The following is a 12,519-nucleotide window of genomic DNA, read 5'->3' on the forward strand; positions in this document are numbered from 1 at the left end:
CTCCCGTGTGGAACTTTATAGGTAAGAGTGACTGTGCCCACACCATGCTGACAGTCAATTTGTCAGAAAGAGAGCCTCCCTCTTCCCCGCGTCTGTGGCCCGATGAAAACAAGCGGGTGTTCCAGAAGTGTGGGCCCTTCACCTGGCTTTCCTCTCTTGATGTGCAGGGAGCTGAGCTGGGCTGATGCTTTTTGAGGAAACTACTGTGTTCTTCCTTAGGGCCAAACTGCTTTGGTGTTTTTACCTTTTCCTTGACGTATTGAACCCCAGCAATGGATTGGATTCAGAAAGCCCTCCCCTCGAGGCTGTGGAAGTCATCAGGAGGCTTGGGGACCTGGCTTGGTCCAGTCACGGGCAGAGCAAAGTTTCATCGGTCAGTGGGGGCAGACAGGAGCTCAGAGAGGTACCCCAGAGAAGTGTGGGCTTCGGGGCAGGAAGAAAGAAAGAGAACGAACCTGTCAGGAGAGAGATGCGTTTTGACGCAGACAGACCCTGGAAAGCCTGGCCCCCAGCACCATGGCCGCATGACTGTTCGTGTGGCCAGATGCTGCCTGGGAAGAGTGGGTGCAGAAAGTCCCCTTCTGTAGGGAAATGTCCAGACCCTGTGGGCCTTATTCCTGGCCACACATTTGGATTAACCGGAGAGCTTTTAAAAAAGTCTGATGCACTAGAAATTCTGATGGGATAGTTTTGGGCCGATGCTCGGGCAGAAAGTTTCGTGAGCCAGTACCGATCCCAGAGTGTATGGCACGCTGTGATATTTTGCAGTCTCTTCTGTCTCATTGAAAAGGATTCTGGCGTGCTTCCAGCAAATCGATTTCAAGGCCACTAGTGGGGAGGAGCCCACAATCTTGAAAACACTGTTCTGGCGTGATAGCTCGTGCTGCAGAGGCTGGGGGCTGAAAACTGCATTTCCCAGCTCTCCCCTGCAGCTGGGGTGCCGAGCGTGACTTAGGGTTTTCACCAAGGTCCGAGTGGTCCTGCTTCAAGGATTCTGGCAGGTACAGCTGTGGAGGCGTCCAGCCTCTCAGCGGGGGGCTTTCTGAACCAGGCAGCCTCGGCAAGAAGCGGGGAACATGGATAAAAGGTTAGAGTCCCCCCCGTTCGGTCAGCCATCCGCAAAGGCCCCATTTCTCTGGGGACATGCACAAAATAACCATTTGGGGAACACTGAGAAAGGGAGGGTCGTAGACTCACTCAGTAGTTGAGGACATTGACATAGAACGGGCAAGAGGGGCGCCTGGGTGGCTCAGTCGGTTAAGGGTTCGACTCTCGGTGTCGGCTCAAGTCATGATCTCACGGTTTGTGGGATCGAGCCCCGTGTCAGCCTCTGCACTGAGTGTGGAGCCTGCTTAAGATTCTCTCTCTCTTTCTCTCCGCCCCTCCCCCCGCTCCTGCTCCCACTTGCACTCTCTCTCTCTCTCCCTTAAAATAAATAAATAAACCTAAAAAAAAGAAAAGCAAGAAACACAACTGGATGCCAGCTGGCTGCCTCTGCCCACAGTACCTACCTGTGCTGTTACTTCAGTCATTTCCATACGCTCTTCAATCATCTGGCAAAGATCTATCTGTTCGGCACCAAACAAACCCCACAGCACCTGCTTTACCTGCGGGGTAAAGAGCTGAGGATACAGCAGTGACCAGTGTAGACAAAACTGCCTGCCTTCATGGGACTGACTTTCTAATGGGGGTAGACAGGCAATAAACAGATAGGTAAATATAGAGAGTGCCCAATGGACCTAATGGCTATGGAGAGGAGGAAGGAGAGTAGGGATGGGGGGCAGGCCTCTGTTTTAAGTAGGATGGTCACCCCAGGGTGACATTTGGGTAGAGACTGAAGGGAGTGAGGAGTGGACGGTGCAGTATGTTAGGAGAGTGTTCTCACAGGGGGAAGTGCAAGTGCAAAGGTCCTGTGGCCACAGTGGGCTGAGTTTGGGAGGAAATATGCAAGCCAGTGAGGCCACCTTTAGAAAGGTAGCAGGGCAGGTGCTATAGATCAAGGCTACTCTAGGGCCTGGGCCTCTGACTCCGAGTGGGATGGGAAGCCCTTGGAGGGTTTCAGCCGAGGCGTGGCAGAAATGAACTTGGCTGTTATAAGCCATGAGTGCAGGATGTGGCTGCCTTCCTGAGAACAGGCTGTAGGGTGACGAGGGTGAATCAGGGAGACCAGGTGGGAGCCTGTTGGTGAGCAGTGACATTGGCTTAGGTCAGGCTGGGGGAGGGGCAGGTGGTCCAAAGTGGTTGGATTCTGAGTATATTTAGGAGACGAAGACTGCAGGGTTTGTGACGGATTGGATGTAGGGGAAGAGGAAGGGTGAGTCACGGGTGACTCCCTAGCTGCCTTGTGGGAGGGATGCCGAGGGCCCTGGTGGTTATGGTCGCGGCCGCGCCACCAGCCGAGGCGCCACCAATCCCGGGGAGTTCGTTGGCGCTCTGTAACTGTGCTGTTGACCTCCAAGAGGAGCGGGCCTCCCCAAGCAGCGGTTCGGCTTGTATCCGTGGTTCGGGAGGGTTGGGACTCAGCAAGGAGCCTTCCAGAAAGACCGATTATGCTCTGAGCCAAGTGTCAGACAGACACCTCCTTTAAGAAAAACCTGGCTTTCAAAACCAGGATTGATTATTATTGCCACACATGAGGGATTCTTAAAGTTCGGGTGTGTTTTACATAATGGACACATGGCCGAGCGTGGGTAGTTTCCCAGCCGGGAGAGAAGCGTGTGCTGGGGTTTTCACGTTGCCAGTGTTTCTGTGTCCGTAGTACCCGATTGCCAGACAATTTCTGTCCATCCTTCAGTTTCCTTAGACCACGAAGGCCTCCATTGTCGGAGAGGGGAAAGCTCCAGGCCAGAGAGCCGTCCCGAACAAACTCAGCCCAGCCACCAGCTGACCATGTTGGCCTCCAAACAGGGTGACCGGCTCGACCAGGATTGCCCGGGATGTCCCCCTCCTTAGTGCGGGAAACCAGGAGACAAGGCCACCTCCTGAGTGCCGGGCACACCAGGACGCTGGGTCACCCCACTTGCCTCCAGCCAGCCCTGGCCCCCCGGCTTGATGGCCTCATTTAGAGGAATAGGTTTTAAAACCTCATTAACATTTGAATAACAAAAGGAAAGGATCCAAGCTAACCTCACTGTCCCGCAGACTTGAAGACTCAGGAAGATGTGTTTCCTTGCGGTTCTGCCAAGGGGCGTGGAAGGAAATCAAAGCAAGAATTGTCGGCCACTCGCTGCCTCCTGCTCACAGTAAAGGAATCCGAATCTGCAGATTGGCTGGTGTCTGTGTGAAAACTCTGCAACTTGAATGTCATGCTTTTAGGATAAAGTGAGTCGGTTGGCATCCACTTCACCATGAATCATGTCTGCTGCAGATACATCATTTCCCAGATATACGTGGAGAACAAAAAGTGGAGCCCACTTCAAGCCAAATCATGTTTTGGGCAAATCCTGGATTATGTAAAAGCTTTTCATTTGAAGTCATTTGAATGAAGCAAAAGGTCCTGTTGTCACTGCTGCTGCTTTAAGGAAATTTATTATTTCTTAAGCGTATAAGACTTCGAAAAATTCATTTTGTAATGCACGCCAGTAAGTAACAGACGGCATGACGGTAAAATCACGATCCGTGCTACCGAGCAGTGAGACGGGCCTTTTTCCTCTGTGGCTACGTTCCTTCCCCTGGCTTCGGTGAGAAAGAACCCAACGGTTCGTAACACCTGTCCGTCACCAGGTATGTCGGTCGTGGGCATGTCACGGAGAGAAGCTTCTGCACCGGTGATGTTCAGTCTAAAAGGAACAGCTTTCAGCGGCTAGATGCACACGTACAGGAGACGAATAAATGACCTTTCGGGGTAGTCGTGCCATGCAATGTTACACTGCGGTCTGGGTGAGCCACGCGCTCTGATAGACGGTTGTATTCGATATTGTCATGACTTTAAAAAATTGCAAAACGTTAGGTGCAGTGAAATACTTAAAAAAATTTTTTTTTAACGTTTAATTTTTGAGAGAGAGCGAGAGCAAGCTGGGAAGAAGGGGCAGAGAGAGAGGGAGAGAGAACCCAACGCAGGGCTCTATCCCACGAACCGTGAGATCATGACCTGAACTCAAGTCAAGAGTCTTAACCAACTGAGCCACTCAGGGGCTCTGTAAAATATTTTTTTATAAAACACCTGAAACTAAACAATATTGCTTTTAAGCAATACTTACATAACAAAACAATATTTCTTTTTATTGTTATTTTTTTTTAATGTTTATTTATGGAGAGAGAGAGTACGCAAGCAGGGGAGGGGCAGAGAGAGAGAGGGAGACAAATCCGAAGCAGGCTCCAGGCTCCGAGCTGTCAGCACAGAGCCCGATGCGGGACTCGAACTCATGAACCGCGTGATCATGACCTAAGCTGAAGTCGGACGCTTAATCAACTGAGCCACCCAGGTGCCCCAAAAACAATATTTCTTTTGTAAAATTCAGTATAATGGCTACTTCCGTCTGGAGGGAGACAGGAGCAGGGATGGGGGAACATGTATAGAGAGTGAAAAGCTCAGCTATCAATTGGCTGATGGGTTTCTGCTGGTCTGTTATGTCACTTCAATAGTATAAAAGGGGGCCGTTCAAAGATCAATGAGGAGTGCATGAGATGAACCAAGGATTATGAACCCAAACCTCTGTGCCTGGGGCCCCCAAATCAAGAAAGAATGAAGAATTTTTCCTCCTACTTGTTAAGGAGATCAGCAGTTTCCAAAGCTGTGTTTTCATGGTTCATGAAATAATTGTCAGGCAAGTTGAGTGCCCTTTGTGTCTACAGTCATGATTGTTTTCTAGACAAATGGACAAGAAAGAAGAGTGTGTAAGAAGAGTGTGGTAAATCGATGGGGCGCCTGGGTGGCTCAGTCGGTTGAGCGTCCGACTTCGGCTCAGGTCATGATCTCTTGGTCCGTGAGTTCGAGCCCCGCGTCGGGCTCTGTGCTGACAGCTCAGAGCCTGCAGCCTGCTTCGGATTCTGTGTCTCCCCTCTCTCAGCCCTTCCCCTGCGCACACTCTCTGTCTCAAAAATAAATAAACATTAAAAAAAATTAAAAAGAAGAGTGTGGTAAATCTAAACACTGAGTGTGGTACTTCTTCAAAACAGGACATAAAATTGTATTTTTAAATTTTAATTGTTCGTTTCTATTACTACCAATTATATTTAAGTTTTTTTTAAAGTCTATTTGTTTATTTTGGGAGAGACAGAGATAGAGAAAGTGGAGGAGGGGCAGAGAGAGAGAGAGAGAGAGAGAGAGAGAGAGAATTCCAAGCAGGTTCTGCACTGTCAATGCAGAGCCTGACATGGGGCTCAAACCCATGAAGCCATGAGATGACCTGAGCCAAAACCAAGAGTCAGACGCTTTACCCACTGAGGCATCCAGGTGCCCCTATGTTTAAGTTTTAACAGGGAAACGGAATTATTTAGAGAGTCCATTTCAAGTAGTAGGTACTTGTAAGTATTAGGTCCTTAAAGATAGGGACCCAGATATGTGTATGTGTGTGTGTGTGTGTGTGAGAGAGGGAGAGGGAGAGGGAGAGGGAGAGGGAGAGGGAGAGAAAGAATGATACAATAAATACAGTACATGAGCCTGGACTAGGGCCTGGGCATTATCATGGCATTTGGCCAGATGCATTTGGAGTCCTTATTGTATTCGAGTTAATCTGCTTTTAATGGTTATATTGTAGTTATACGTGTAGGAAAGCATCTCTGCCTTTAGGTAATACACTCTGAAGTATTAAGAAGAAATGGGGCATGTTTTGTCTTCATGGTTCAGAAAAAAATATGCATGAATTTTTTAATTTAAAAAATATTGCGTATGTGCTATTTTGTCTATATAAAATATATATTTAAAAAATGTAATTACATAGAGGATGATAAAGCAGATGTGGCAAAGTATTAACAATTGGTGAGTCTGGGTGAAGGATGCGTGGAAATTCTCTGTGCTACTTGACATTTTTCTGTAAGGCCGAAATTATGTCAAAAGGAGAAGTTAAAACGGGAATGAGAAATGCTCGGTCACTTCTCCAGCCACATTGCCTAATCCCGTACCTTTTGCCCCATCCTTCCGTCCTTCGGTGTGGCCTGGGGCCATGTTCACCCTGCCTGGAATATTCCTCCCTCAGAGCTTGGCGTGAACCCTGCAAAGCATCAACTGATTCTCGTCTCCTCATGGAGGCCTTCCCTGACCACCCCTCTAAGAGCCCCCCGCCCTTCCCATCACTCATTTCTTGGCTTTTCATTTCTGAGGGTACAGGCAAGGGCACTTTTTATACAGATTCACCGACTGTATGACCCAGCAATCCCGTTCCTAGGTGTAAACCCAAGAGAAATGAAAACAGTTGCCCACAGAAAGGTATACATGAACTGTCAGAGCAGAGTTAGTCATAATACCCCCGAAGTACCAGCAACCCAGTGTCCACCAACTGATTGATGAACACACGAGGTATACCTACCCATACACTGGAATCCAGCACTAAAAAGGAATTGCGTATCTACAGAGCAGAGGGGTCTTGAAAAACATGCTAAGTGAAAAAGCTATTCACAGAAGATTGTGTGATTTCATTCATATTTAATGTCCAAAAAGGCCCATCTGTAGACATAAAAAGTGGATCATGGCTGCCTGCAGGTTAAAGGAGGAGAAAATGGGGGTGTGACAGCTCATGGGTTTTTTCGGGGTAATAGAATGGTCCCAAAATTGCGATGTTCACACAAGTTTGTGAATATAGAAAATGCACTGGATTGTGTAGCTTTATTTATTTTTAATATTTATTTTCAAGAGAGATTGAGAGTGTGAGTTGGGGAGGGGGCAGAGAGAGACAGGGAGACACAGAATCCGAAGATCCAAACCAGGCTCCAGGCTCTGAGCTGTCAGCACAGAGCCTGACGTGGGGCTCAAACTCAGACTGTGAGATCATGACCTGAGCTGAAGTTGGACGCTCAACCAACTGAGCCACCCAAGCGCCCATGGATTGCACAGTTTTAAATGGGCAACTTCTATCTCAGTAAAGCTGTTCCAAAAAGCAAACCAACAAACAGATTTCATCATCCTCCACGGAAGCTGGTTTCTCACCCTTCGAGAAGCAACTCTTATCCCCATTTCTGGATAAGCAGAAAGGTACCAAGATTTTTCAAACTTTGTCAAGGTGAATGGAGGACCAGGAGGAGTGGCTGAGGCTGGGTCCTGGGTTCCAGGCTCCCTCATCTTCTGCCTGGACCATCATGTCCTTGTTCTTCCCGGGGGGCCTAGCCTTGGGGCAGTGAGGACAGTGGTTCCTGACCTGAGCTCTGCCCTATAGCAGCATGGAGACCTCAGAGAACATAGAGAGGTACTGGGCAGAGACCTGTTTTCTTGTCCTGTGATGGCTCTATTTGTCATGTGGCTTCTGATTGGCCACCTCACCCCTCTGGACCTTCCTTCTCGCGTCTATAAAGTCAAAGGGTTACCCGGATTATCTCTTCCGGCTCTTATATGCTACGATTCTGGAGATTCTCTTTCATCTGTCATAGTGTAATTATTGGTTTTTACAACCTACATTTGGTTTTTAGCCCCAAGATGGGTATAGTAATGGTATTTAACTTGTGACGCATGTCCTATTTTAATCTCAATGTGTATCAGGAAGGTCTTAAAAAATGAAGTTTAATTAGTAGCCTTCTTCATCCCCTGCACAAAACGTGTGTCAGACTGGACTCTGGAAGAACATACATAGCCACCTTGAACACATCAGGACGAGCCAGTCCCCTACCATAAAATGGCATATCCCTGTCATACTCTGGGGTCAGTAAATCTTTTGTCCTTCGCACGTCCAGAAAAATGGTTCACAGCATGCCCTACGTCACTTTTTTGTTGTTGCTATTCGCTTACATTTTACCTCTCTTTAAAGCTGAGGTATAACATGTATACGGTAAGTGTGCAAATGTACATACGTGTACATCCGTGCAACCAACACCTGATCAAGCTGTAGAACATTTCCAGTAACCCCCAGAAGGCTCCTTCCCATCCTTGCCATTGAGAAAGCTTCTCAGCAGAAACCACTCACTGTTCTTTTGACTTCTCTCATTATGTATGTTTGCTTGTTCTTGAAATTCACATAGAAGGAATTCTACCTTATATATCTTTTGAATGTGGCTTTTTTCCCCCAACATCCTAACTGGATTTTTCTGTGTTGTTGTGTGTAGAAATCCTTAGTTCATCTTCATTGCTATATAGTATTGTATAGACTACGGTTTGCCCCTTCCATTGTATTCATTCATTCATTCATTCATTCATTCATTTGTATTTAATTAAAAAAATTCTCTTAATGTTTATTTTTGAGAGAGACAGGAACAGAGTGTGAGTGGGGAAGAAGCAGAGAGAAAGGGGGACACAGAACCTGAAGCAGGCTCCAGGCTCCAGCTGTCAGCACAGAGCCCAACGTGGGGCTCGAACCCACAAACTTCAGATCATGACTCGAGCCAAAGTCAGATGTTTAACCGACTGAGCCACCCAGCACCCCCCGTTTTTTTTTTTATTAAAAAATTTTTAATTCCGGTATAGTTAACATACGGCATTATATTATTTTCAGGTGTATGAGATAGTGATTCAACAAATTCATACATGACTCATCGTGTCCCTTCAGTTGTTGTTGTTGGACCTTTGGGTTGTTTCTGGTTTGGGGTCGTTATGTTCAGAGCCACCATGAACACTCTGTTGTACCTGTCTTTTGGTTGATAAAAGCATCCACTTCGTGGTCTTCCTGGGTCAGAGTGGAGGTGTAAGTTTAGCTCCTAAATCCCTTGGTCTGGATGATTTTCTCCTCTGTAAATTCGAGACTGGGTTATCTATCTGATCTAGAGGAAAGGTACTATCTTCCTCAGGAAAAGTTTACCTTCTCAAGATTTTATTCCCCTTACATCTTCCTTACTGTGTCTTTGCCCCTGAAAACATTGTTTTCCCATTCTTTTTTTAATGTTTATTTATTTATTTTAAGAGAGAGAGAGAGAGAGAGAGAAAGAGAGGGAGTGAATGAGCAGGAGGGAGGGGCAGAGGGAGAGAGAGAGAGAATCCCAAGCAGGGTCCGTGCTGTGAGCTCGAACCCACAGACCGTGAGATCATGACCTCAGCCAAAACCAAGACTCGGATGCTTAACCGACTGGGCCGTCCAGGCGCTCCTCCTGTTCTTCGCGTTAACAGCCTCAGGGCCTGCCTTTCCTTGGGCACACCCCCCTCTCTCCCAGCTCTGCCTTTTCTCAATAGCTCCCTCCTTTGGTGTGTTTGCTCCCCATTTGCAAGGCCTCACTCTTGAAGCCACCCTCTGCCTTACAGTCTCACAGTCTCACAGCTGGAGGTAATCATGGTTCTTGTGCTATCATTTGTGTTCATTCCGTCTCCCCAACTTGACTGTAAACTCCCTGGGCAGTGCTCCTCCTGTCCAGCCGAGGGCCTGGCAGATGATCGAAAACTGTGTTGGGGGAATTCATTTATGGGAACGCTAATACTCCGGTACCCGTAAGATTCCTCAAAGAATGTCATTCTCTGACTCGAGATTCTTTAATTCTCCATTCATGATTAAAATTTCAAAGTGCATCAGAATCTTGTTGTGCTTCCTTACAAGGATCGCGTGAAGGGGGTGGTCAGGGGAGGCTGATGTGCTGAGTGAGGGAGGAATAGAAGGAATAGAAGCCCGGAAGGCCTGCAGCTTTCCCGAAGTCCTTTGCGGCTGACTGGTTCATGGAACTCCCAGCCTTTACGTCTTTATGTGTAGTTGAACCTGTAAAATCGTTCAGGTGACTTATTTTGGGGTGTTTCACTTCATCGTCTTCTCCGTCGCACCTTTCCCTCATCCCCCCACCCCCCGGGCCCGCCCCCAACAAGCCACATACTTATTTTTCAGAGGGAGACCGCGTTGGGTTCCACGCTGCTTGCTGTACGTTGCTTCGATCGTGTCCTGTTATCCTAGCTGGGAATACCCTCCTCCGTCCCAATGACCTAGAGCGTCAGGTGGACATTAAAAAGGGAATGGAGCCTCGGGAGAGGGTGGCCCTGCGCTATGCAAGGCGACAAAGATGAGCGGTAGCGGGTCTCCCCTAGAAGGCGTGAGGACCACACAGGCTTTGCCGGCCTCCCGTAACAGAGGAGACGCTGGCTGCTTAAGCGACAGCCAGAGAGGCATCAGGGCAGAACTGGCCAAAAGGAGGCTGAGATGTCAGGAGACCTCTCTGACCCACTTGGCCTCCTAATAACCCATGTCCGTGGTGTTCTTTGTTTTGAAACAGAAATTGCAGAATCCGCCCCCTCCCTGAGTCACTTGACTCTCCCCGACACTCAGTGTGTGTTTGTACACTGGCCTCCGGAAGAGGGAAGGGCCGCCCTGCTCGGGAGAGATGGCTCGTAAGCAGACGGGAAGGATTCCTCTGTGTCAAACACTGCATAAAACACCTGGGACTTAGTGACTCACTTGCCAGAGACTTGTCCCGTTAATTTCATACGTATTGTATTTGTGTTTCTACACAAACATACCAACTTCGACTTGTAGGTGTTTGATGACTCAGAAATACAGTTTCCTGGCCCGCCGAGCCTTGATTGCGTGTTAGGAAAGTCAAGGCGTGTGAAGGCAAGGGACTGTTGGCCTGGGGAAATTTTCATTTCTGTCTCTTTCTGCTCTAAAAAATGTCCAGCCTTCCGCAAAGTTTCAAGAATGGCATAGAGAATGACCTGTATCACCGAGATTCACCCGCTGTTGCATTTTACCCTGTTAGTTCCTCAGTTGATTTTGTTGATGTCAAATAACCAGCTGCAGACATCATGACACCATCCCCAAATGCGTCAGCACGTTCTTCCCAAGAACGAGAACATTCTCTTAAATTATCACGATATACTCATCAGCCTAGTTGGAAACTGCACACGGACACCAGACTGCTACTAGCGGCTGGTCCATATTTGGATCATCTCGGTAGTGTCTCTTATAGATTTTTTTCTTTTTGTATCTAGGATCCCATCACGTGCCACACATTTATCTAGAAGTCTCTTTTTATCTAGAAGAGTTCTGCATCTTATTTATAGTTATTTTAATGATACTGATATTTGTGAAGACCCTGGCCACTTCTTTTGCAGGAGGCCCCTCGATCTGGAATTGCCTGATTGTTTCCTTCTTAGATTGAAGTTTAACATTTTTGGCAAGAACACAGCATGCGTGATATACATCCTTCTTACTGGTGTTACATCAACAGACTAAGATATCCGCTTGTCCCTTTAGCAGTGATGTTAAATAACTTCGGTCATTTGGTTCACTTACAAAGATTAACTTTTCCCCTTTGCAATTAAAAATGCATCTTTGTGGGGGCCCCTTGGGTGGCCCAGTTGGTTAAGTGTCTAACTTCTGATTTTGGCTTAGGTCACGGTCTCACGGTGCGTGGGATCAAGCCCCAAGTTGAGCTCCTTGTTCATAGGGTGGAGCCTGCTTGAGATTCTCTCTCTGCCCCTCCCTCCCTCAAAAAATTAAACATTTAAAAAATGTATCTGTGCGGATCCTTTGGGATCATTCACAAAATGTGAATAAAAGTACTCTTGTCCCCAGTCATCTTGAATGCAGTGGTTTTAGCATGGATTGATGATTCTTGACTGGAACACTTATGGTGGCTAAAAAATTTAGCCACCATAGCCAACATTTATTGGTTGGCATTCTATTATAAAGAAGAGCTTTCCTGCCTACCCTTCCCTTTAAAATAGTTTTCATTTCATTATTATTAATAGTAGTAATGGTATCGGTATAGATTCAGGAACTTTAAAAATTATCATCACATGTATTATAAGCAATCCATCCCTGACTTACTCATTTTGATGCTCGGATTATCCCAAATTGGGATGAGAGCCCTCTCAAGCTGGTTGCTGTGTCCTTTCGACACCATCTGAGTTCTTCCTTATATTCTGGCACAACCAGAGGTCCCAAGCTCAGCCAAGGAGCCCTGGTTACGTTTAGGGGAGAATGAGAGTTGGTAACCAAGGTCTGGGCTCTGCTGTGTTCCTTGTTAGAGGGTGTCATCGTTTCTAGGGCCTTTCCCATGGACAGAGCTAGGAAACAGGATTTTCAAGATCACAAATTCATATTGCTCTTATCCCAGTCCAATACCAGAAAGTCCTCCCTCTCTTCTCCCCATTCTGGGTTTTGCATCTTTCATTCACTTTTTATATTTTCCCTAGGAATTTAAAAAAAGGCTTGAATCTCCTTTACTCCTGGTCTTATTATGAAAATAAAATTCCTCGTGATTGATGTCTGTTTCCCCGTAAGTGAGGACATTCAGTAGATCATAAATTCAGGGCAGAGGTGAAGGCTCGTGCCCCATCTCCTGGGGCTCTAAAAAATATCTGCACAGATAGGAGAGTCTGGAGGGAAACACAAGCACGAATGTGTTATGTTTTTTCCATATTTTCTAGTCATTTCACAATGAATGTATGCTACTCTTAAAATAACAAAATAGTATTTTAAGGCAAAAGAACCTAGATAGGCTGGATGTCAATACTTTGGTCCT

The 12,519-nt window shown here is 47.0% G+C and overlaps 1 protein-coding gene across 3 annotated transcripts in view; it reads left to right on the top strand.

The window, feature by feature from the left end:
* Window positions 1-12,519, top strand: part of PFKFB3 (6-phosphofructo-2-kinase/fructose-2,6-biphosphatase 3) — a 74,972-nt gene that overhangs the window by 5,596 nt on the left and 56,857 nt on the right. Inside the window, exon 2 of one of the 3 annotated variants that reach the window (XM_042944798.1) lies at window positions 2,795-3,723. The exons of 1 other annotated variant lie outside the window; for it this stretch is intronic. The gene's annotated coding sequence lies outside the window, so the exon portion shown is untranslated. The remainder of the gene's footprint in view (window positions 1-2,794; window positions 3,724-12,519) is intronic. One more of the 3 variants, XM_042944799.1, reaches the window with a different exon arrangement.

This window comes from Panthera leo, chromosome B4, assembly GCF_018350215.1.
Source record: "Panthera leo isolate Ple1 chromosome B4, P.leo_Ple1_pat1.1, whole genome shotgun sequence".
Taxonomy (NCBI): Eukaryota; Metazoa; Chordata; class Mammalia; order Carnivora; family Felidae; genus Panthera; species Panthera leo.